This window comes from Ambystoma mexicanum, chromosome 4q (assembly GCF_040938575.1).
Source record: "Ambystoma mexicanum isolate Mex_15411 chromosome 4q, UKY_AmexF1_1, whole genome shotgun sequence".
Classification (NCBI taxonomy): Eukaryota; Metazoa; Chordata; class Amphibia; order Caudata; family Ambystomatidae; genus Ambystoma; species Ambystoma mexicanum.
The window spans coordinates 1299777364-1299802310 of NC_090928.1; the positions used below are offsets into that span (position 1 = coordinate 1299777364).

The following is a 24947-nucleotide window of genomic DNA, read 5'->3' on the forward strand; positions in this document are numbered from 1 at the left end:
CTCCCTTCGCACTCTCATCGTCTTCCTGTTCCTCTTTCTTTCCTTTCCACCTTTTCCATTATCTCAGCCCTCTGTCGTTCTTCCCTACTCACTTTACAACCAGCTACTTCCTTACTCGCCCCTCCCATTTCTCCCGCTGTCTTCACATCTAATTTTAGGGATATTTGTCCTCCTACCCATTTGTTCGATACTGTATGACCAGCCCTTTCCTTGTGCTGGTCTGCTTCTCGCTGTGCTCCCCTTTTCTACCCCCTGCTTGTGAGGCCCCTTTCTGCCCCTCCTCCTTAGTATATGGTGGAGGGTGAATGTTGCATTGGAGTACCCCTCTGCTGCCTTTAACTCCCATGTAGGGTGCAGTCCCTGTGTTCCTGCTGCAGCCCCTTCGCTCTCATGGTCAGGAGGAGGTGGGGAAATAGGGGCTGAGGGAGTTTCACCCGGGGTCTCCTGTTGGCTCAGCATCCATTAATGCCTCGCCACCCCCCTTCATCCTGAAACATTTTCCAGCGCTCAAATATCGCCATCCGATTGCAAAATGTGTTCCCTTTATAGACCTCTTGCAAATGTGTGTGTAACGGTTTCTGCACATATTTGGAGAAGCTCCCGCTCTTTGGCCATAGCTTAGTCAATTTAACTTCTGTGCTTTTTGTCCATTCTGCGCTATATTTACAAACCATGTCCTTATATCGCGGAAGGGCCTTACATGGGTGATGTAGGGGCGTGTCCCCCGCACTTTTACCACAATATGTTGCTCTTTACTTACTTGACCTCCAGTCAAGGTTCGACAACTCTGCAGTTATTTTACAGAATATGCCTTATCATGCACAAATTCAAATTTTAAAATACCAATTGTGTTTGTACCGACACAATCTTCTCTGGCTCCCAATCAACTTTTCATGCTTGCTTCATGCACTGCCTTTCTGCAACTCTCTGCCTCCTCAGGCATACCCACCAATCTCACGCATGCGCCTTCCGCACACCGCAACAGCTTACGTGTCAATTTTTGTTATTACCGATCCTGAATTCTGCACCACCTCATGCTCTCCATGCTCTCCAAGTCCTATGCACACACCTCCCTGGTGACGTCCCCTCTCTACTAAGTAAGGGAATGATAGAAATCACTGACAGAGCTCACAACAATCCATTACACAGATATTTTCAAAAACCAACCACATATACCCACGCCCGTCATCCCGACTCCTAACAGGGAATATGTCGTCTTGTAGATAAAACACCTCAAGTCTTAACCAGAAGAACACCTTCCGCAATTTCAGCTAGCTCCATTTGCTAAGCCCCATATTCGGAGATACCATCATCCATGACCCGAGCTAAAATGCACAATCCACAGGAAATCCAATATTTACATGTTATCCGGAACCTTAAATCAATAGTCTAGGCTAATAACCCGAACCTTTTACCTCAAGTTCAAATTCTCCCTAACCACAAATAAATGACACCTGCCTCCACTCCTTTCCCTACTATACTTCAAAATAGTTTACAACACTTCAACAATTCTCATCACCACCCCAATCCCAACATTTCTTTACCAGCCCCCTCAATTGCTATGTGGCCGAGTCAATACTTACACTCTGTGATGCATTGACCCTACTCGGCCACTGGCACTCCCCAAGGCTGCCACACCACCCTTCTGGTCTGCTGGGCTCCTCACGGACAAGTTATTTCCAAGACGGCTCCTTAGGGATCTGCACAGGGTGTACTTCCCGTGTGCACTCGCGCTCTGTGAGGCACCTCACAGTCCTCCAGGCACTGCGACGGAAGAGGCTGCTATGCCAAACGGGCATAGTGAACCATCCTCTGCTACCACTTTGTATAGGTATGCCAGAGAGGACCAGGGTTCATACTACGCAGTTACTGTTCAAAGCACCCAGGGCCCAAGAACCCTCCCCAGCATACAAACAGAGGACTCAGACAAGGGCAAGTTAGAACGGTCCTTTATTTTCGATAACAGACCGGGATCACACAGGAGGATCAGAATTCTCCAGCAATCACAGCGCCTGAGCCTGTGTCAGGGGTTTTTATGGCAGTTTGACAACATAAATCAGGGCTCTTCCCCAAAAACATAAGAGCATGCATGATTGGGTGGTTGAGATGGTATTACCTATAGCTTGCACATATAGAGGTTATTTTGCTGGCCCTTGCATGTCAGGTGGGTTTGCATGAACCTTCCCCAGAAACTATTGTTGCAGGGTCACAGAATTACCATTGGCCCTTGCCCTCTGCCAGCCACCCCTGGATTTGTGTTCCCTGATTGGCTGGAACTGATCTCCACAGGCCTGGGACCCAACTCTGTTCTCAGTGCTCAGTGCACCTTCTCAAGGTAATGAGGAAGGCTAAGTGCCCCCATCGTTGCCAACAGTATTACCACTTTTGCCTCAGAGTACCTGCAGGGTTACAACATTGTAGAACAATATATGAATCACTTTTTGTCTGCTTCGCTGGGAACTGTCCTTCTCACCACGAGTAAATGGCCATTGTTCGGCTCGGCTGCACCATGTGAGTGAAGACCGCAGAAAAATTGAGCCTTCTGGTCTGCAATTAGTGAGGATTTATTCTGTTATTTTGCAGGAGGCTCCTTGTTGTCGAACTTAGGAATGTTCTGCTCTTCTCTGACCTTGGCTGACCTCTGATCTGGTGCTTCGTGCAGCCTAATTCTGCATTGCTTCGTCTTTCATTCTGAGGCCTGTGGCTTCATGTACTTCTACTATAGTTTATGCTATGATTTCTATGTCTACATTGTGCAATTCTTCATATAGGTTAGTAGTGTCTTGGCACTTCCAGGTCCCTTATATAATCCTGTAGTTCGATTAGCTGCAATAAGCATCTGCAAGCTTCTTCTGCATCTCTTCCTTTCTTGCATTTCTGTGTTTGGCTAATGAAAGAAAATAATAAAAGCTGTCAACAGTATGTATATGTATCTGTCCTCTATCTACGAAATTGTGTAAGCATGTTTTTCGTGTGTGCACGTGTGCATCCGTGTAACTTCATGCATCAATGAGTGTGCTTCATGGCTAAAGTTATTATGTCGTGGTGTCTCTTATGACATCATCACCACAGGATATTTGTCATTAGTCAATCATGTCCATTGAGGCGTCTGGATCCATAATCAGTGTTGCTCTGGCATGGCTTCTACTGCACAAGCTCTGCAATTAAGTTTGCATGGGTAAAGCAGTTTTCCTTCACGCCTTCCGCTGATCAACCTCTGTACTTCAGATTTTGGGTCAACAGGACACTAAAGGCAGCTGGAATCTGCTTGGTCAATATCCTGGCGCCCTTTCTGTTCACCCACTTATGCCTGGATTGACAACACTGCGCTTTCTTCCTTCTGCTACTACTGCTGCTGCACTCACTCCAGCTACAGCCCTGTCTAATGGCCTGCACATGAGGGGGCCTTTTAAGCCTCTATGCTACCCTCAGGTGTGGGTCATGGTGCTTAGCAGGCTGACTGCTACTACAACATTGCTCTTCAGCCTTCTTCCTAGTCCCAGAACTTGGGGGATCATGGGTCTTGCAGTCCCAATCAACAAAATTAGTTTTTCTTGTCAACTTCCTATTTTAAATGCAGATTTATTTTCCTTAAAAGCATTTAAGGAGAAATCACAAGAATGTACTGAAAAAAGAGGAAGGCAGTTTGTTTAAACCCTTACTTATAAGTTTCCTTTCACTGTACCTCTGGGAGTAAGGGGGATATTTAGCTTTAGAGGTTTCAAATGATCTTTCATCCCCTGAGGTATTTAAAGATGTCACACCAGCTTTGCCCACATCACCAGGCCTAAAGAGTGGTTAAAATACATAATAATCACAATAAGCCATTACATGCCTGGTACCTTTAAATTCTTCCCGTTCAAGGATAAATACTGAGTGTCATCCCACAGGATCTACTCACCGCCCGGGGCCTCTTCTCCTCCCAGGTGATCCTCCTGCAGTACACCACCCCCAGGTCAGGATTAGGAAGCGTCTGCCTTTCCCTGGCCACCTGCGAGGAGTCGTTAGGCAGGGGTTTAGCGAATGATCAGCAGGATTCATCACATCAACCAGATTAATGATGATGAAAGGACAAGCAGCATGAAAAGTGCTGTACGTTCATTAGCAAGGATGCCTATGATGTTAGAGTTTAAGTCCAGGAGTGCAGTTTCTGTGCCATGCATGGCACTAAAGCCCGATTGACGAACTCCAAGCAGATCGTTAGTCTCGATGTACTGCTGAAACTGATGGTAGGCTATCAAATCCAGAATCAAAACGGAAGGGAAAATAGGATATAGGTCAATAGCTTGTGGCTACTGTGGGATCCAGATTTTCCTTCTTCAGGAGGGGAGTAATCCAAGCCTCATTAAGGCTGGCTGGCACAAAGGTGTCCCTAATTGGTGCATGTGATCAGTAATTCTAGGGAGTCCTTCATAACAATCGCTGGGCAAATCTCCCCTAAGCAGGAGGTCGGCTTCAGGCCTTCAAGTGCCTCATGTTCCCATAATCTGCCTAAAAGAAAACATAGGCTGGTCGTGGTTGACATTATGGCCCGTGATATCACTGGAAGTGATGGGTGGGTGACTGTGGCCTTTATGGAGGTTTATCTAGATCTATTGGCAAGTTGGTGCTTAGTTACTTTCTTTGACAATTTGTCCTGAATGTTTTGACACCATAAATTGCTTGTTTCTACCTCAGCAGCGTGAACCTTTTTTCCTTCAAGATGGAAGAGTTCCCTTAAGCTGGACATCACATTATATATTCTGGTGTTACAGTCGGCATGTTTGATCATAATGATTGCTTGCCTATTGCCAATTATAGCCTTCTTGTAGGCAATTAACGCAGCAGGGCATGGATTTGTCCACCATGTGCATTCGCACACCTTTTTTTGCTTCCTGAAACTGGGGATATCGCTGGAGGAACCATGTATGCTTCTTTGTCTCAGTTTTAACCAGCTTGATACGCTCTGGAGCAAGCAAGTAGATGGCTCTCATCAAAACCTGCTGAAATAGATCCACTAGTTTAGCCATCTATGTGGTAAATGCTAGTTTAGAGAGCTTTGGGGCGGCGAATGTTGCAAGGGCCTCTGGGTGACTTGTGAAATTCATGGTCTTTCTTTATCTTCCTCAGAGGGATATTAGCTCGCTGTCATTTTACAGGATGCAGCATATCAAAGGAAATCAAGCAATGGTCTGACCGGAGACAAGGTACACACGAGACTGATGAGATGTTGGCGTTATATATTAAGACCCAATCCAGGACGTTCCATTCTCTGTGTGTTGGTACCCTATTGTATTACAGATATCCAATTGCTTCTAGGGCCAAAATGAATGCATCTGCATCTTTAAAAGGTCCATAGGTTAAAGTCTCCCAATAGAATCACGTGCAAGGATAGCTTAGTTATATTACTCAATAGAGCCAGCAATTGTTCCTCAAAGTGAGGGGTTTATGATGAGGCCTGCAGAGAATTGCAAAACTAATAGAGGTGTTGTGGTCAACACTTAATTTAACAAAGGAGGATTCAAAATCATCCAAGGTGAAGGCCTTGATCATTTTTTATGTATTTATGTAAATGAGAGCCACCCCACCCCCTCGGGAACCGATCCAATCCACTTTAATCATTTGATAGTCATCTGAGGTGGCGCTAGAGGTATGAGTGGCGGCATCATGGAGCCAGGTTTCCGCGATAGCCATAATATTCACTCCTGTTTCTTTCACATGGTCACCATCTCATCAGTGTGTTACACCATGAAACACATCTTCAACAGAGAGACTTTTACCCAATGAGCTTGCTTTGAACCTTTGTTCTCATGGATCCGAATCAAGTCAAAGTGCAAACCATGTCAAGAGGCGTTTACTTAAATTAAGCGTGTACATTAGGAGTTTCTTTTTTAAATTACAAAGCAATAATATAAAAAGGAAAATTCAAAGGCCACATCAATATTAGAAAGCACTTGAAGAATGGAAGAGACATCTTTTAGCCATGCATTCATTTCACAATAAGAATCAGGGAAGAAGCACCTTCATACCAACCTCCAGGAAACTTCTGCTGGAACAACGATGGTGACCACATCCAGTGATTACTTGTCCTTGGAAAACTGTGGCATCAGCAATGTCTCCCATTCTTCAAAAAATTGAAATGAACTGCAGCAGAAAATCAAATTATCTTGGAACACATTTCACGTGTTTTGCGAATCGGCGTCCACCAGGCGTTCTGATAGAGCGGTCAGACTCTCGGACATGGACTTCCTATCAATAAAACAAAAACGAAACATTACCACACTAACTTGAGTTTTATGCATTATCATGTAAAGACTCTTTACATTTTTTGTAGTCAAGATGGACAACATTAAAGATACACTGTACATTTAGGCTGATAGGTGAAGGTCTATGGTTGAACACATTTCTCTCCATTACTGAGGGTCTAAAGGAGACAGACTAGATTCTTCCATTCTTTAACTCTTTTTATTCAAATACTATTTGTTTTATTATAATGTATTTGGTTAGTTAAAACCTTAAACACTTACAGAAACAAAACTTGGTATTTTATACATCACATCACAATGATAGCTTAGCATGCTTTACAATTATACATCACAACAATAATAATTCATTACAATTCATTAACTTTCAATTCCATCAGTTACACAATTATTAATACACAGTTATTAAGACTCAATAAAACATTGCAATATTACCACACCTCATAAAACATCATTATAATAGCAGTTGCAAACAGGTACAGTGTTCAAATCAAATCAATTAACTAATTACTTCCTCCAAATCAGATATTATACTCAACAACTTTATTCTTTTAGGTCTTTCTTCGATTTCCTAATCTCATCATGTAAAGGCTCTTTACATTGTTTGTAGTCAAGATGGTCAACATTAAAAATACAGTTTACATTTATGTAGATGTAGGTCTATGGTTGAACACAGTTCTCTCCACTGTGGATGTTCTGAAGGAGGCAGACTACATTCTTCCATTCTTTTACTGGTTTTATTCAAATACTAAGAAAATGTATTGCTTTGCCTGAACGATGGGTTTCCCTAACATAACTAACTAGGGGGCTTGTCGTAAGTTGTGAAGTCCAAAGAATAATCTGTCCTCCGTCCAACCTTACCTACTCAGACCCTACCACTAGGACTACACAACTAAGGTCCAGGACACCGACTCCCTTCTCCTGGGGTTTGCTTTCTTAGAAGATTTCCTTCAATATAGAATTTTCAGATAGCTCTTTGCTATCGGTTTTCAATTTAGGGTGACAGATGCACAGCGTTGGTTGACTGAAGTAAACATTTCTAAAGCATATCAACACAGAGAGTGCAGCGATGGTGGGGCGTGACGGACTAGGATGGTAAGTCATTATGGTAGGTAATCTACACATACTGTACCACTGCAGCCGTCTTCCTCCAGACTCGTCACAAGATCCAGTTGTGTGGAGGCAGATGGCTACGCCACTGAAAATGCTTAATGTTAAGTGATTACATATTTCCCTGGACTGGTGTTGCATTGCGAGTTATTCTTAACATTGGTATAAACATGTGTTTGTGTCCTCCAGCGCACTCCTGCTGGGTTTGTAATTGTTGTTTTGGCGACGAGTCTTGTCGAACCCCTCGAGTCCCTCCTGCCTGTTGCACCGGACATTGGATTGTCTGGATTTCGTGACTGTTTCCCCTGACACCGATAAACGAGTGGCCGCCTTTGGGTCTGGAGCGCTTACCTGCTCCTGCGTCAGAGCGGTTTGTCTCTGTTCTTCCGGTTCTGCATGTTTTTGTGTTTGCGATCCAGTGGAGAGCCGTTGCGAGACACTCAAGTCTCGTCCTGCTGACTGGATGAGTTGCGCCTTTCGGAGAGTGCGATTGTACTCTGCCAGTGCCCCGCAGAAGGTACGCATCTCCCGTCTGAGGAAGAGATCTCTTGGCGTCCGACATTGTGTGCTGGATCTGGCCACTGCTACCTTCCTGATATGGCAGAAGCTGTTTGTTTTACTGTTGGCTCTTCACTTTCAGCCAAGGATGAAGTAAAGGGACAGGAGACCTTCGCCCGTTACTGGTGGTTTGTTTGGTTCAAGGAAAGTCTGGTTGCTTCCATCATTGATCTTGAATCTCCAAAAGACAAGCAAGGAGTGTTGTCTTTTCTAGGGGTAGTAGAATACTACTCCTCCAAGGGCCTGATTCACAGAGCGCTTTCCTATGGGATTGCACAGTTAAAAAAAGCTTTGTGAATCAGGCCCCAAGTTTTTTAGATATTTTTTCGATGGTTGCAAAAACATAACCGCAATATGCAAAAAAGCATATGAATGGAGCAAAGCGTGTGGACAAGAATTTGTAGAGAATAAGAATGCCATCTCAAAATTCCCTGTTTGGACGCTTACGAAAGAGAATTTCATCATGACAGATGCAAGTGGGACAGAGTTAGGAGCAGAGTTGAGAGAAGTGTTGCTTTTGCATCTGGGGTGCTCAAAGGTCCAGATATTCGTGAATAGAAAAGGTGGCCCTGTGTGTTAGTGGGTAATCCGAAAATTTAGAGCATTTCTGTGGGGCAGGAGGTTCACAGTTTTGAGTTATCATAAACCTTTGTGTCGGTTTTCACTTCTGAAGGACTAGATGACAGATCACACAGAATTGCTAATTGGGTCACTTTTCAGTGGAGTTCATACCTAGTAAAGAAAATGTAATTGCAGATTACCTGTCTCACAAAGGGTTACATGCTGCACATGTAGAACAGGAATTCTGTCATGAGGATTTTGTGATGTGCGATGACCCAATTTCTCAAAGTGACAGGGAGGCGGCCAGCAGGGGAGACTGACTTGTGCAGTGAGAGAAATGGCCAGGAATGACTGGTGAGATTGGAAGATTGAGTCTGGTCTGGCAGTGTTTTACAAAATCAAAGATGAATTAAGCATTGAGGACGGACATGTTTTACGCTCAGGTCACATTGTTCCCCTTGCAAGAATCAGGAAAAGATTATTGGAGATGGCTCATAGAGGGCATCTAGGGATGAAAAAACGAAAGGGCGTTTGAGGGCAGACTATTGGTGGCCAGGGCTAGACAAAGAGGTGGAACAGTTAATGAAGGAATGCAGTGAGTGTTCTGCATCAGACAAGGTTCTTAAGACCTACGTGCAGTCGCTAAAACCACTAGACTTCCCAAGCATGCCCTGGTATGTGGCATTGGACATTTTAGGGCCAATTCAGTCTAAGCGGGGGGGAGGAGGGGGTATTAAAAAGTACGTATTTCACTTGGTTGGCTTGTACTCAAAGTGGGTCGAGACCAAAGTTGTCCAAGAAACAGATTTGATGGCGGAGGGTTTTCCCAGCAGAATTCTGACAATGGAGTGCAATTTACATCCAGGGTAATGAGAGGTCTTGCAGAAAACAGGGCTACAACACCACAAATCGTCTTTGATCCATCCAGCCACCAATGGAATGGTCAGATAATATGACAAGACACTCACGTAGAGTATATGTATGGTTATACAGGCAGGCAGAAGCTGGGAGGAAAATATCGAGAATGTGGTGTATGCATATAGGTTAGCGCCACATGCGACCGCAGGGTTGGTTCGTTTGAGGTACTTAGGAGGAGGAAGGGATCCACGTCTGTCCCCATGGATAGACAGAATAAGGTTTGTGGATTGGGATGAGGAAGCGCTGAGAGATAGGGAGCACTACAGGTGTGAAGACATGAAAAGAAAGTATGACAATGAGAAGAAGGTTTGTCTCACCAGAGTGGAAGAAGGGGGTAAAGTTTAGGGAACGAAGGACTTGTGGCATCATCAAAGGCGAGAATAGCTGCTCAGGGCCACTAAGAGTGAGAAGAGCAATGGATCATGCCGTTGTGTTGGAAGACAGCAGAACTTGGAACAAGACTGCCGAATGCTCACATCTCGGCCACCATAAGCGCCTGTCACTATTATATACAGTTGCTCCGACAGATTTCGCCATTTATAACAGACACTAATGCAGCCGTCATCGCTAGAGCAATGGTGGGAAGTAAACTGGATTAGGAAAATGCTCTACTGTTGGGGGCTCTCGCATATGGCATTGCATGTCCTCAAGTGGTACAAAACGCAGCTAGCAGAATAATATCCAATATTGACAGGCGATCACACATTTCACCTGTACTAAAAAAAAACATCACTGGCTACCAATTGCAGAGAGGGTCAAATTCAAAACCTTAACTATTACTCATAAATGCCATTATGGTGAGGCACCTGGCCATCCGAAAGAAGGTCTTGAATGGCACATGCCCACTCATGTTCTCAGCAGCTACTACTACTCAGCAAGCTCAGAAAATCAAATTATATTGATAATCGGGTGGCAGATCTATTCAACAAATTACCCAGTAGTATGAGTTCCGACTCCAACCTCTTCTCCTACACGAAGAAACTGAAGACACCCCTCTTTTCTGAATTTGTCACGTAGATTATCATTTAACCTGTGATGGTTGTCTCCCTACTTCTTAACGTATGGCACCGCTCCTTAATATCTGCTCCTTGTATTGTACTTGTCGCTCAGGTCACAACGCTTTGATGCCTATGTGTTTAAGTGCCATACAGATAAATATATAAAACCCAAGGTAAGGGGGTGCACCTGATTGAGAGGGAGGTGTGTTAGGAGTAAACTGTTGCAGCTGTGATATCTCCTCATCATTACGTTTTGTACATATGTGTAGAAGGAGGGAGGTGTGTTAGGTGATTACACATTTCTATGGACTGGTGTTGCATTGCCAGTTCTTCTTAACATTGGTATTAACATTCCTTTGTGTCCTACAGCACACGCGTGCTGGGTTTCTACTTGTTTGTTTACTCTGTTTCCAAGGGAGCCTCTGGAGATTCCAGGTTCTACCCTAGGCTATAAAGGATGGTCTGTGACAGTTCCAAGAAGACAGTTAGTGGAGCAGGAGGGTCTCACTACTTCATATATAATAAATACTTATAAAACTCACCTTGTGTCCGGAGTGGTGAAGTCCTAACACTGAGCGTAGATTTAGCACTGATAGTCCTAACTGAGTATCAGCTCTGGAGTCGGGGACTGAGGCATGGTGCTTGCAGAAAGCACCAGGAAGGCTCTACTCAGCATTAGGAACAGTGTTTGCAAATGGCTCATATGTTTCTTGGTTCATGTGAAAGAATCATTAGGAAAGAAAAGTGTCCTCAGTTGACAGACACTGCCGTCCTCTGCACTCACATAAACGGAAGAGTCAGTCAGTGCTTGTAGACAAATTAACTAAAATTCAAATTATTCAAATATTCTTCTAATAGACATTCATAAATTCACAATGATTCAACATATAAAAAATATTTTAATTATACAGTGATGTGTGTACTATTTAGAATTTGTCATAGTACAGTTAGCTCAACGCGTTTCAGGATTTGCAAATCCCTTCTTCAGGAGCAAGATACAATTCAGCTAGTTGCATTCATAATTTTCATCTACAAGCTTCATCACAATCTACAAGGCAAATGAAATGAAAGACCAAATGTCAGTATTGTGTAATCAATGGTATTTGGTAATATCATATTATCATTATTATTGATTCCTCATCATCACGTGTCACTTGAACTTAATTAGTTGCCAATTTCAATCAATGGGATGTGCGGCCCCTTATTGTCAGGCTAGTCTTCCAAGATAGGGTTTTATAACTCAGGACGAAACTTGAAAGAATACCGTTTAAGAATGCATAAAGAACCAGTGGAGATTCTAATATTATCTCATGGAATTATTTTAAGCTGTCTTTAAAGTAGTACCTGAAAGGGGGCAACGCGTCAATGGTGCTACAAAAGGATTTGTGATGAATTAGTGTCCAAAAGGATGTGTTCCAGCCTGTGAGAAATCAAGTTATCACCTATTCAGGATCTTGGCCATAAATATTAGAGATGATTACACATGCCCACACATTATCAGCAGGCTTACCTAAGTGACGGTTTGATGCTTAGAACTATTTATGAGCCAAAAAGACTGCGTTAATACGTCTACAAACACTGACTGTCTTCAGTTTATGCGAGTGTAGGGGACGGGACACTTCTCTTTCCTATTGCTTATCTAAATGACTTGTGGTGTCAACGTCGTTCTTTTCTCCCCTGCACTCTGTAATCATTTAATATTCCCTAATCAAGTCTTATAATATTACTGTACGAATTTTCATTTGAATCAGGTGTGCGTACATCCCTTAATAGTCTTCATGTGAAAGAATCTGCAGAAATATGGAAGTGTGAGCCCTTTAAACCAACGTTTGTTTTTATGAAAGCGTGTGGGTCTCAGCAGAGGGGTGGACCTGCTGCTCACTTATAATCTGGACTCGCATTACCAAAATGAGGGGTTAGAAGGGCTACGCAGCATGCCTACAGCTGCAGTGAGTCAAGGATGCAGAAGGGCTACGCTGCATGCCTATAGCTGCAGGGAGTCAAGGATGCAGAAGGACTACGCAGCATGCCTACAGCTGCAGTGAGTGAAGGATGCAGAAGGGCTACGCAGCATGCCTACAGCTGCAGTGAGTGAAGGATGCAGAAGGGCTACGCAGCATGCCTACAGCTGCAGTGAGTGAAGGATGCAGAAGGGCTACGCGGCATGCCTATAGCTGCAGTGAGTGAAGGATGCAGAAGGGCTACGCGGCATGCCTACAGCTGCAGTGAGTGAAGGATGCAGAAGGGTTACGCAGCATGCCTACAGCTGCAGTGAGTGAAGGATGCAGAAGGGTTACGCGGCATGCCTACAGCTGCAGTGATTGAAGGATGTAGAAGGGTTACACGGCATGCCTATAGCTGCAATGAGTGAACGATGTAGAAGGGCTACGCAGCATGCCCGTAGCTGCATTGATTGAAGGATGCAGAAGTGCTACGCGGCATGCCTATAGCTGCAGTTAGTGAAGGATGCAGAAGTGCTACGCGGCATGCCTGTAGCTGCATTGATTGAAGGATGCAGAAGTGCTACGCGGCATGCCTATAGCTGCAGTTAGTGAAGGATGCAGAAGTGCTACGCGGCATGCCTATAGCTGCAGTGAGTGAAGGATGTAGAAGGGTTACACAGCATGCCTATAGCTGCAATGAGTGAACGATGTAGAAGGGCTACACAGCATGCCTATAGCTGCAGTGAGTCAAGGATGCAGAAGGGCTACGCTGCATGCCTATAGCTGCAGGGAGTCAAGGATGCAGAAGGACTACGCAGCATGCCTACAGCTGCAGTGAGTGAAGGATGCAGAAGGGCTACGCAGCATGCCTACAGCTGCAGTGAGTGAAGGATGCAGAAGGGTTACGCAGCATGCCTACAGCTGCAGTGAGTGAAGGATGCAGAAGGGTTACGCAGCATGCCTACAGCTGCAGTGATTGAAGGATGTAGAAGGGCTACACAGCATGCCTATAGCTGCAATGAGTGAACGATGTAGAAGGGTTACGCGGCATGCCCATAGCTGCATTGATTGAAGGATGTAGAAGGGCTACGCAGCATGCCTATAGCTGCAGTGAGTGAAGGATGTAGAAGGGTTACACAGCATGCCTATAGCTGCAATGAGTGAACGATGTAGAAGGGCTACGCAGCATGCCCATAGCTGCATTGATTGAAGGATGCAGAAGTGCTACGCGGCATGCCTATAGCTGCAGTTAGTGAAGGATGCAGAAGTACTACGCGGGATGCCTGTAGCTGCATTGATTGAAGGATGCAGAAGTGCTACGCGGCATGCCTATAGCTGCAGTTAGTGAAGGATGCAGAAATGCTACGCGGCATGCCTATAGCTGCAGTGAGTGAAGGATGTAGAAGGGTTACACAGCATGCCTATAGCTGCAATGAGTGAACGATGTAGAAGGGCTACACAGCATGCCTATAGCTGCAGGGAGTGAAGGATGTAGAAGGGCTACGCAGCATGCCTACAGCTGCAGTGAGTGAAGGATGCAGAAGGGCTACGCAGCATGCCTATAGCTGCAGTGAGTGAAGGATGTAGAAGGGCTACGCGGCATGCCCACAGCTGCAGGGAGTGAAGGATGCAGAAGGGCTACGCAGCATGCCTATAGCTGCAGTGAGTGAAGGATGCAGAAGTGCTACGCGGCATGCCTATAGCTGCAGTGAGTGAAGGATGTAGAAGGGCTACACAGCATGCCTATAGCTGCAGGGAGTGAAGGATGCAGAAGGGCTACGCAGCATGCCTACAGCTGTAGTGAGTGGAGGAGGCAGAAGGGCTACACAGCATGCCTATAGCTGCAGTGAGTGAAGGATGTAGAAGGGTTACGCGGCATGCCTATAGCTGCAGTGATTGAAGGATGTAGAAGGGCTACACAGCATGCCTATAGCTGCAATGAGTGAACGATGTAGAAGGGTTACGCGGCATGCCCATAGCTGCAGTGAGTGAAGGATGCAGAAGGGCTACGCAGCATGCCTATAGCTGCAGGGAGTGAAGGATGCAGAAGGGTTACACAGCGTGCCTATAGCTGCAATGAGTGAACGATGTAGAAGGGCTACACAGCATGCCTATGGCTGCAGGGAGTAAAGGATGTAGAAGGGCTACGCAGCATGCCTACAGCTGCAGTGAGTGAAGGATGCAAAAGGGCTACACAGCATGCCTACAGCTGCAGTGAGTGAAGGACGTAGAAGGGTTACGCAGCATGCCTATAGCTGCAGTGAGTGAAGGATGTAGAAGGGCTACGCTGTACATTATTTCTACAAGTTCTTCATGGCGGGGGGAGGACATACAGGGATTGCAGTTGAAATGACAGCCAGATGTTGTGGTGGACAAGCTTGAGCTCCCAGGTGAAAGGGCACATCTCCAACTATTATGTTTATGCCCAAACCAAGATGTCCTGAAGAAAACATGTCGTGTGAAACGGCATCCATTTTGGTTAGCCTAAGACTCCCCATTTTGTTCACAATTAGACTCCATTTGGTGTCTCCTATTTAACAGCTTAAAATGTTTGCAGCATGAAGTTGCTGAGCTCTTCAGAAAAAACATGTTTTACAAGGAATGATTAGCTCAGTGTTTCTGAGGCCTCAGACCTTGAGCAGCCCGGTGCAAGTAACATAAGCGATAATATTTGTCTTTCTGTCTGTCGTCTCCCAAAGTTAATTGCATGGGCCTGGAAATGTATGTACTAATGATTAACAAACGCAGGAGACGTTCTGTACATTCCATCTTAAACAAACTACCGGGCTACAGATGCACAGCGACCTCTGGTCGGGCAAAACACAGATTGGGTTCCCAGGAACGTCTCCTCATGCTGGGAACAGTTTGAACTGGGAAAGGTTAACTTGTGCAAGCATGACACTGATGAGAAATGTATATTTTCACAGAAAATGTATACGTTGCAGGAAGCCATAAAGTGTCTGGAAATTGACAATCTCAGCAAATCAAATGGTTATATAAGGCGAACAAAACGAGATGTAAATTGCTCACTTCTCCATGGCTTGTCTCAGTCCTAGATGAACCTGGGTCTGCTTGAAGCGAATAAACTGTACTTAATATTTGACTCGTGACTGTTTGTCTTTCTCTTACCTTGTTTGCAGTAGCAGATTTTGGTTTCACAGCCTGGCTGCTGCACTCACTCGAAGTACCTCCGTAACCTTGGCATGTCACTGCCACAGAATTTAGGAAACACTATACTGGTAGTGGGGCATTGCTTTAGCAAGCTGGCTCTCTTCATCCCATTGCCAGCCCTGCCAATGGTGACTCAAATGGCTATAATACACAAAGCCCGATTATGAGTGAAAAACATCTGGTATTTTTTTACCATTCTATCAAATCTGGAGACGTGCTTCCAAAATCTTTTCTACCTGCTAAAGTGTGAAGGTAATAACTTCCATTAAAAAAAGTAGCGGTGCACAAGTTAAGAAGGGCTTTCCGAATCTAGTCACTAAAGTAGATTTTTTAAAAAAGGTAGAGTACCATGCTGTAGAGTACATTGAAATTCATCACCAGGGTTCGAGTGCACTTCTCTTAGGATGGGTAGGTAAACTAAATTATTCGACCTGCAGGCCTTGCAGGATCTTAGAGAATTGTTAATTACAATATGAAGTCTTATGGGATTCTGAAATGGGCAATAACAAAAGCTGAGCGTAACTTGGAGTCACGCTGATCTTTTTGGGAACCTGTATTGAAGACATGCAATAATGGAACAAATCGTTGGTGGTATTATCACCAATCTCCTAATCAGGCCCAAAGCTTAGACCTTACCAGAGGAAAGCATATTGATTGAGGAACAAAGTATCCTTCGTGGTTCTGGACTATGGTTTGTCAACTGCTTAGCAGTTAGAAAACTCTGGATGCCACCTACAAATCAATCATCAGAAAAATGAACTAACCATCCTTCAGAACAGTACCTTCACAGTTATATTGACGTCTGACTGGTCTAATTATCTTGACTGAACTGAAGTGACGTACAGCAACACTGTACTGACTGGCACAGGACATAGTCCTTCCATGTGCCCTTATAAACATCTTAACAGCTCCGGCCGATGGTTCCCACCCCAACCACTGGTACTCCGTACCAATGCCTTTCTTAACAATGTACAGGAAACACATGGTCTAGTTGCTTCCACTTAACAATCCACGAAAGACACCCAAAATGTTAAGCAGATTAAAGAATGAAACCCAAAACATGTGCCAATGCAATTACCATGGAAATCAAAGTGTTTTGGTATTACAATGAAAATCTAAGTGGTTCGGGATATGCCAGATGCATGTCAGTACAGGATTCCAGTTTGACTACTTGTACTGAAAAGGGGCGCCAACCCCATTTATATATCTGGCCTTCAGTACAGTCAGTAAACCTTCACGACCAAATGAAGTGCTCTGGATGGGCAACATATATGACCCAGATGTTCATGTTTGTGCCCCAATGAGTAATTGACGTCTTCTGTTCCAGTAAACAGATGGCAAGTGGATCAGTGGCCAGTAGGCTGAATGCATGCCCAACTGTCCCTCCTTCAATCATCATATGCTTCATTTGTACAAGAAAGATTCATGTTTGATGCAATCACGTATATTTGTGTGAAGCTTTCAGTGTCTTTGTGAAATAATTGCCATTGTCTGACTTTTTTGCCAATTTGGATAATGTGCAAATAAACAAGATGCTTGTGTGATGACATTACGAACAGAAGGGTCTCGGACACTAGGGCTTTTCTAAGAATAAACTATTTATTAGGCAGGCGTAACAAAGCAAAAAAAAAACAGTTTTAGGTTTAGGAACATAAGTGACTTAAAGGTCCATCCCAGTATATATAACACAAACTTAATGTGCACTTCAACTATGAAGTAAAAAAGGTCACAAAGTACTACAAACCCTAACTCACCAGTCCCAACTAAACCTCAATTTAAAATAAAGGTTTCCAGAATCAAAAATTCATAAAAAGTGATTTGCTAGAAAAACCAAATCAAATAGTGCAATGAGGAAAATAAACAAAGTCCGTACCTTAGGTGAAAAGTGTGGATGTTAATATCTAACTTGGAGTCCTCTCCTAAATTAACAAACTCCAGCAATTCAAAGAGGCCTTCTGTTATGGTTTTATTGGGTAGACGATCAACAGGGCCGCTTACATGTGTAACAAACTGGGACCTCTAGTTGCCTTCCAGGTACTGGGCCTCTTAAGAAGGGGGTTAGCTGGGTCCAGCGCTTTGTTATTTCATCTCAGTACTCTGGGTAATTCATCCTTCTCTCTTGGTTGTTTGGTATGCATAGTATCCAGGACCACAGGATGGACAGCCAACACGCAGTAACCAGGTAAGTAGAAAACAGAAGGTACTTTACGGTTACAGTTCAAAAGTAGAAGGTTAAACAGGAGAGCTTTGTTCAAGCATCCTTCTAGTCCAAGCTCCCATACTGCAGTCCCAACCTACTGTCCAGCCCGGAAACTCTAGCACCCCAAATTCCACAATCCATCAGGCATTTTATAAGCAGCTCACAACACATACAATACCAATGCAAGATACCACACACCTCCCTTGCATAAGAAACCACCCTAACATTCCAGCAACAACAAGCACTCGGAACTAACACTTTACATATAAACAACCAATGCGCAACAGGATAACTTGCACTCGAAATAAAACTGTACCTCCTCTTGCCCTTGCCCGGCACCCCAGGGCCTCGGGTCTGTCACACCCAAGCACGGCCTGTCCACACAAGGGCAACAACCCTGCTTATACAAAAGCAGCAAACCTACCCACACTCATAACCAACAAAATAAACTTTACGCCCTTCTGCCAGGATCTGCCACACCCCAGCCTCAGATCTGCCACACCCGAGCACACCCTCTCTCAACAAACCAGAGCAACCAACATACACACACACACACACACACCTCAATCCTGTCCTGCCTCCATCCTGCAAATCCCAGTCCTGAGAACACTACAAGCCCCACCGACACAACCTGTGAGCTGGGATGTTGAGAAATATACCATTGGGGGGTGGGGGGAAACAGTATATGGAACAGGGTAATTTACACAAATCTAGACCAACCAGATTGACAGAGAAACATGGCCTCAACAAGAAAGCATGGTAGTCAGAAATATCACCCAGAGTAACCATACGTGGTAGAGAGACACAGTGAGGTATGGGTGTACCTCCAATACCGACAGCATTGACAATTTCATCAGAATGAACAACCATCATGAAATTGAAAAGCTTTCAGAGCACAGCACGATGGTCCAGTTTCAACCAAACATGAAACTTTTAACCCAGTAATAGTACAATGAACGTAGGGTGCATCCGGATTAACCACAAACCAGGTCACAACCACAAACCGTACCACCAACACAACCTCATCTCCCTTGTGAAACAAATGAAAGGAAGAAAAGATAGAACAGTGACTCGTCATACAATGAACACACCAAAACAAATGCCACTGTAGAGAGAGGAGCATGTTAATACACATGAACAAAGTTGGATAATCCCATGTTCACGTCTAACCACACCTTTCACCCAAACACAGGTTAGTCACTCGGATGTTCAGGTAACACACCACAACACTTTTGAGTACTCAACTACTACCACTAGCCGGCTATCCTAAAGTGCACTAAACCCAACATCACTCTATGACCACAACCTTCAACTGCCCCATCGATGCTACAACAAGCCCTACTCATGTCAGAACCTCCTTCTATAAGCAGTTTGAAACACATACAACACCAACATGCAGGATACCACAGTATGTTGCCCCAACCTTCTGTTGTGCATGGGGTTTTCTCTCCCTTTTTTCCCGGCCTCTAGCTTCTGTCCCTCTTCCACTTCCAGGGGTCCTTTTTGCCCAAATTCATCTTCAGCTCAGGTCTCCTCCTTTCACCTTACTTCTGTCTTTTCTCTGGATTTTCTCTATCCTTTTGCTTTGCCACTCTGCTCTTCACAGGAACTTTCCGTTGTTCCTCTTTCCTTCTGGAGTCCATCTTCTTTACCTTCTTTCTTTCTCTCTTTGTCCCTTGCGTCTTCAGGGGACCTGGATTTTTACCTCTCTCCACTACAGGTGAACTTTGCTTTTGCCCCTCTCCTCTACTATGGGTCTTCGTTTGTCCCTCCTCTCTCAGGGGTCCCGCTTTCGTCCCGATCTCATTCAAGGGTTTTAGAACAGTTTTCCCAAGCGGGTCCGATCTTCCACAGTTTTGGCTTAGGTGGTGCTGCCGGGCTACTTTCCTGCTTTCCCCTGCAGCTAGTCTCCTTAGCCTCTTCTTAGGCTTCTAGGGCAGGTCAGCCATTGGCTTAGGTGGTGCAGCAGGGGTACTCTCTTTCTCCCCCTTGGGTCAGTCAGTTTCCTCCAGGCAGGCAGAGCTCCAGAGTAGTCCAAGCAGCAACTCCTCTTTCAGGATACAGTTCCCCTTCTTGCAGAACTAGAGGCAACCAGTCTTTGATTGAGACACTTTCAGAGTGAGCGGCCTCTGCTTTTATAGGTGAACTCCTCCTCATCCTGTTGGCCGCCGGTTGGTACAAAAGTCTTGATTTGCGGAATCGACGGCTGGGTGTTTCAAATCAGGTCCTCCTCTGTTTGGCTCGCTCTTGATTGGCCAGTTTACAGTTCTATTGTTTTAATCAAGTTTCACTTTATTTTCTTTTATTCTTCTTTTATCCTGAGTCTCTTTAACATACGAATTGTCCAGCTCTTGAGCTCAGGTTCCTATTTTACGAATTTAGGTGCACCCTTACATTCCCCCAAGTGCCTAAATGGGGATTCAAACCCAGGTCCTCCCACAGGTTCTATGGTGTTGCAAACATCAGGGACCTGTGCTGGCATTGCCGAAGAAAAAGGCTGGGGTCTTTCCTATGAGGTTTTGAGTGTCTCCTGTGAGGAACCAGAAGGTGTCTCACCCACTAGTCCCCGAAGATCTGTCATTCAGGAGGCCAGGACACGGCCATCGCTTTTGAATTTAGTTCCTGGGGTTGGACCAGTGCGGGAGGATCACCTGGGTGAAGGGTCTTCGGGTAGTGGGACACCGGATGGTGTGATGCGGTATCCCCTTCCCTATAACATCTTTACCCCATCCTACCAAGTAGGATATTTAGGAACTCTACCAGCCTCCAAACAAATTCTCTCACGGACAGCCGCGAAGAGAGAAAACGAACACCCAAGCTGTATACCTGACCTGTCTCAATACAATGGTCAGGCAAGGGCAGGCCATCACACACACACACCTGACTTCCATTAAGCTTCCCCACACATATGAAAGGCGGAACACGAGAGCACACTCAGAGCCAGGCAAAGCACATGAAGAAACAGCAGTTGCAAGATGGCAGTCTAACGAGAGAAGAAAGACGGCAAAACAGAAGGGGCTCGCAACGAGGGAAGTTCCCTTACAAGGAACCGTTGCTTTCATGAACCCTCGAGATTGGAAAACGTAAGACCAGGAAAATAGGCTGAAGAATCCTGCATTGTGTGTCGGAGATACCCGGGGCCCTTCCGCATCGATAATCAAGGCAGGAAGAATCACCAGCCGCTGTGGTACTGTCCTTGGCTTCAAGAACAAAGCAGCATCTATGAAATCAACACAACCGGTGAGTTGGGGAGACTGATAAAAGACCGGCCTGTATTGAAGCCAAGATTGCCAACAGCAACATTGTATGGCGAGCGCTGGAACAAACACTGTTTGACATACATGTGATAAAAGGATGCAAAAGTAAAGTTGAACTGTTGATGAGTGATTGAAATTGAAACCAAGATACAATACCTTTTACAGAGTGGTCCAGCACTGTGTGTGTGCTCAAAGGGCTCTAAGGTATCCAGCTGAGAAATTGAAAGAGTTGTACAGAATTGAGAATCAAAGTGGTCCTGCGGCGGGTCAAGCTAAATACTGAGCACAGTCGAAAGTCTTCGATGTTGATACAGTAAAGAACGTTTGTGGCAAAGCAGATAAAGATGGTCTGAGCCTGACAGAGGAAGATCATTCGAAAGTTTGGGTGTTAAAGTATGTCTGAGCCCGGCAGAGGGGTACCGGGGTGAAGCAAAAATCACCAAAGAAGGTTTTGTGTTAAAGTGGGTCTGAGCACGGAGGGGAGGACCCAGGGTGTGCAGAAAATCACCCAAGAATGTGCACATGTGAAATCCTGAGAAGAAAGGAACTTTGATATTTGTCATGTGGCATCAGGCCCTCTGAACAAGACTCTTTGAATGGCAAAGAGACTTTGGCATAGAAGGCCATGATGTTGGAGTTTTGACCTGCACCCTCATGCTAGAGAAGCCAGAGACTGTGCTAAGCTCGAGTGTGCCACCTTGTCCTGTGCTGAAAATGTGGGGAAGGGAAGCCAACGGCTTGTATATCCTGACACATCATTTCTTGAACACTTTACTTTTGCACAACATTGTTTACCACACCTTTTGTATTTCAGTAGTAAGCATTGGCATAAGTTTATTAGTATAGGTCCTTTTGTTTTGACAGGACAACACTAGGACTGCGTTATTATTATTTGATGGCCGTAGCTTGCTCCCGTCTTTAGATTTAGGATTATGTGTTTTTCAAACCTGATTGAAGTTCAATAAACACCCTTGAACTGTGATCACTTGTGTCGGTCTTACTGTTTGATATCACGCCTCCCTTACACTCCCCACTGGCGTCTCGTAACCTCCCTGCCACAGCGCTGAGCATGCTGCCGTGCTGTCTCCTGAGCGCCAGTCCAGGCACGCAGTGGGATGGATGCCATGCCGTTTCTCTATGTGGTGTGTGTCTCACCACTGCTGCCACCATCTTCCTCAGCATCCTGCCCAAGCGGGCAGGGCCTACACCACTGCCAGGTCTCGACGGGTAAGTCTATTGTAATAGTTGCATTGCTGCAACTCACTACACATGCCAAATGTTACGCTTACCGTTAATTGTTAATTCAAATGCCAACACTTACAGTCAAAACGTAGAACTCACAAACTATGTACAGTAATCCTTGAATGCTCTACTATGTGACTAATATTACTGACCTAATGTGCTTAGAAATGCATCCTCTGCCACTACGCTTCCTAAATATTCAACAATAGCCCTGAAGTCCACTTTAAATCCTATGTTTTGACCAGCGTTAATGGTCTTGTGCGCATGTCCATTCATCACTTACATTCCTTGTAAACTCCAACTTTATATTAAATTCAAATCACGATTGCAAATTTACTTTACCTAGACGTGCACTGCACTTTCCTGTTAAATTGCTGCACATGTTCTATTTGCAATATTCAATTTACTAACATATTATTTTGGCTTACAAACATTTTGCCACCATCTAACGGACGTTATTTTCCATCGAGTAACACTTTTGCTCACCATTTCAATTGACGAGTAAGTGTTGCTTAAAAGGATGGGGACCCAAGAACGAAGGCATCGGGAGAGTGGAGCAGAGCAGAGCAGAGGCAGGGAAAACAGCATACGATGTCAGAGCCGATGGAAAGAATTTATGAGCATGAGCAAAATCCTGGGTATCAGGCATCCTCTGGTAGGCAGGAACTACCGCAGGGGAATCCAGCAGCTCGTACACAAATCTAAATTCCTTTATCATTACTTACGCTCATTGCGCTTTATAGATCTTCTAGATGTGCCCTAATACTTCTTTTACATATTCTCAAATAAGCGTTTGATTTACTGGACCATAATCGACCCTTCACCCCTTAAGGAAGACCTGTCACTTCTCTGAAATGCCATGCAAGTGGGTCCATGCCTTCCTGACGTGGAGACAATCAAGAGTCTGCTGGGGTGACACCTCCATGGCTCCCACTGTCCACCTGCGGGGTGCCGCAAGGAGCTTCTATGTCCCCGATATTGTTCAACATGTACATCATATCCCTATGCAGTGTCCTGAAGGAGTCTGGTGTATTCTGGACAAACTATACAGATGACGCTCAGCTGGTACTGGGGACTATGCTACTGATAGTTGGAATCTTCACAACATCTATAACCTAGTGTACTCCTGGATGGTGGATAACTGGATGTGCCTCGATCAGGGCAAACAGAGCTACTAGTCCTTGTTTCATCACAATCAAGCACCAAACTCAAGCATCCAGAGACTGCAATTTGTCCATAATGACACTGTCCAGAGACTTCAAATTGTCCATAATGACACTGTCCAGAGACTGCAAATTGTCCAGAATGACACTGTCCAGAGACCGCAATTGTCCATAATGACACTGTCCAGAGACTGCAAATTGTCCAGAATTACACTGTCCAGAGACTGCAATTTGTCCATAATGACACTGTGCAGAGACTGCAAATTGTCCAGAATGACACTTCCGGATTGTTAAAAAGGTCCAGAGAAGGAGCCACATCTCAACCTCCTGGCAAGGACTACATTGGCTCCCTGTCACGGCTAGATGTAAATTTAAAGCGGCCACCTTATTACACAAGTGCCTCTATGGGAAATCCCCAAGCTACTCAAGATCACTTACCGCTATGTATGAACCCCTACTATCCCTCAGATTGACGAACACCAAGATTGTAACTTGTCCCACTTTCAAAAGATCAAAAGGACTTAGTAGATCCTTTGCAACCTGCTCAGCAAAAATCTGGAACAGCCTCCCTGTAAATCTGCATTCGGATACGAACATCAAACCCTTTAAAAGGCATGCCTCTTTGAATAATTCCACACCCTTTCTTCGCCTCTTGCCTCCCATGTCCAGTGAACTTTTGGTTGTCTTGCGTGTATATATAGCGCCTTGATGCCCTTGGGATGCGGCGGGTTACAAACAAACAAAGTAAAAATAAGATAAAATAAAATAAAACTAATAGGCACATGTAATGCCAGGTAGATTTTTAACTATTGCACCAGCTGGCCTGGGGACCCAGGCACCACTCCTGGTAGCCATTGGTGTCAAGCTAACCAGCCTCTCCTCTGCTAGAAGTAGGAGCTAAATAGCTCTCATCTCCCAACAATTCCACACCCTGAGGAAGGGGACTTCGGGAAGAGGAGACCAGCTAGCTGCAACAAACATGTAGGAGAAGGATAACAACCCCTGAAGCCCATCAGACACAGAGGGGTAACAGCAAGAGACGGCGAGCATACGACGATGAAGCAAATACTACTGAAAAGGAGTGAAGAGGTGGATAGCGCCTGAGGAGGTAGAGATTAAACCCAGTGATCAGCACAGGGAAAACTGAGAACGGGTAAAGAACTGCTGAATGTTGGGATTTGTGGTTCCAGCACTGCAAATACAAAGTACAGGTGGTACTGACAAGCATAACAGAATAAAGAACCACTGCATGTTGCAAGCTGTGGTTCTAGCATTACAAAAACCAAATGCAGATATCGGAGAAAAGCAAAAGAGAAGTAGCAAGCTCGAAGTTACGATTCCATCAATCCCAAAGCCGAGAGTAGTTGGCACTGACAACACAAAAAGTGGTACATGTTGGGGGTCAGGGTCCTGGAACTTCAGAAGCTGAAACTAAGTTCCACTATCAAGGGAAAAAGAACCAAGAACAGTTGCATGTTGGGAGTGGAGGTTCCAAAACTCTAAAAGCAGAGAGCAGGTAGTACAGACAAGCGCCATTCACTGCGTGCTTGTAGTCTTGGCTCCAACTCTACAAGAGCAGAAAAG

General features: G+C 44.9%; 1 protein-coding gene across 8 annotated transcripts in view; it reads right to left on the reverse strand.

The window, feature by feature from the left end:
- Positions 1-24947, reverse strand: part of LOC138468398 (zinc finger protein 84-like) — a 296278-nt gene that overhangs the window by 258720 nt on the left and 12611 nt on the right. For 6 of the 8 annotated variants that reach the window (XR_011268258.1, XR_011268256.1, XR_011268257.1 and 3 more), the window contains exon 2: positions 6013-6228. The exons of 1 other annotated variant lie outside the window; for it this stretch is intronic. The gene's annotated coding sequence lies outside the window, so the exon portion shown is untranslated. Of the gene's footprint in view, positions 1-6000; positions 6229-24947 lie in introns of all 8 variants that reach the window. One more of the 8 variants, XM_069608947.1, reaches the window with a different exon arrangement.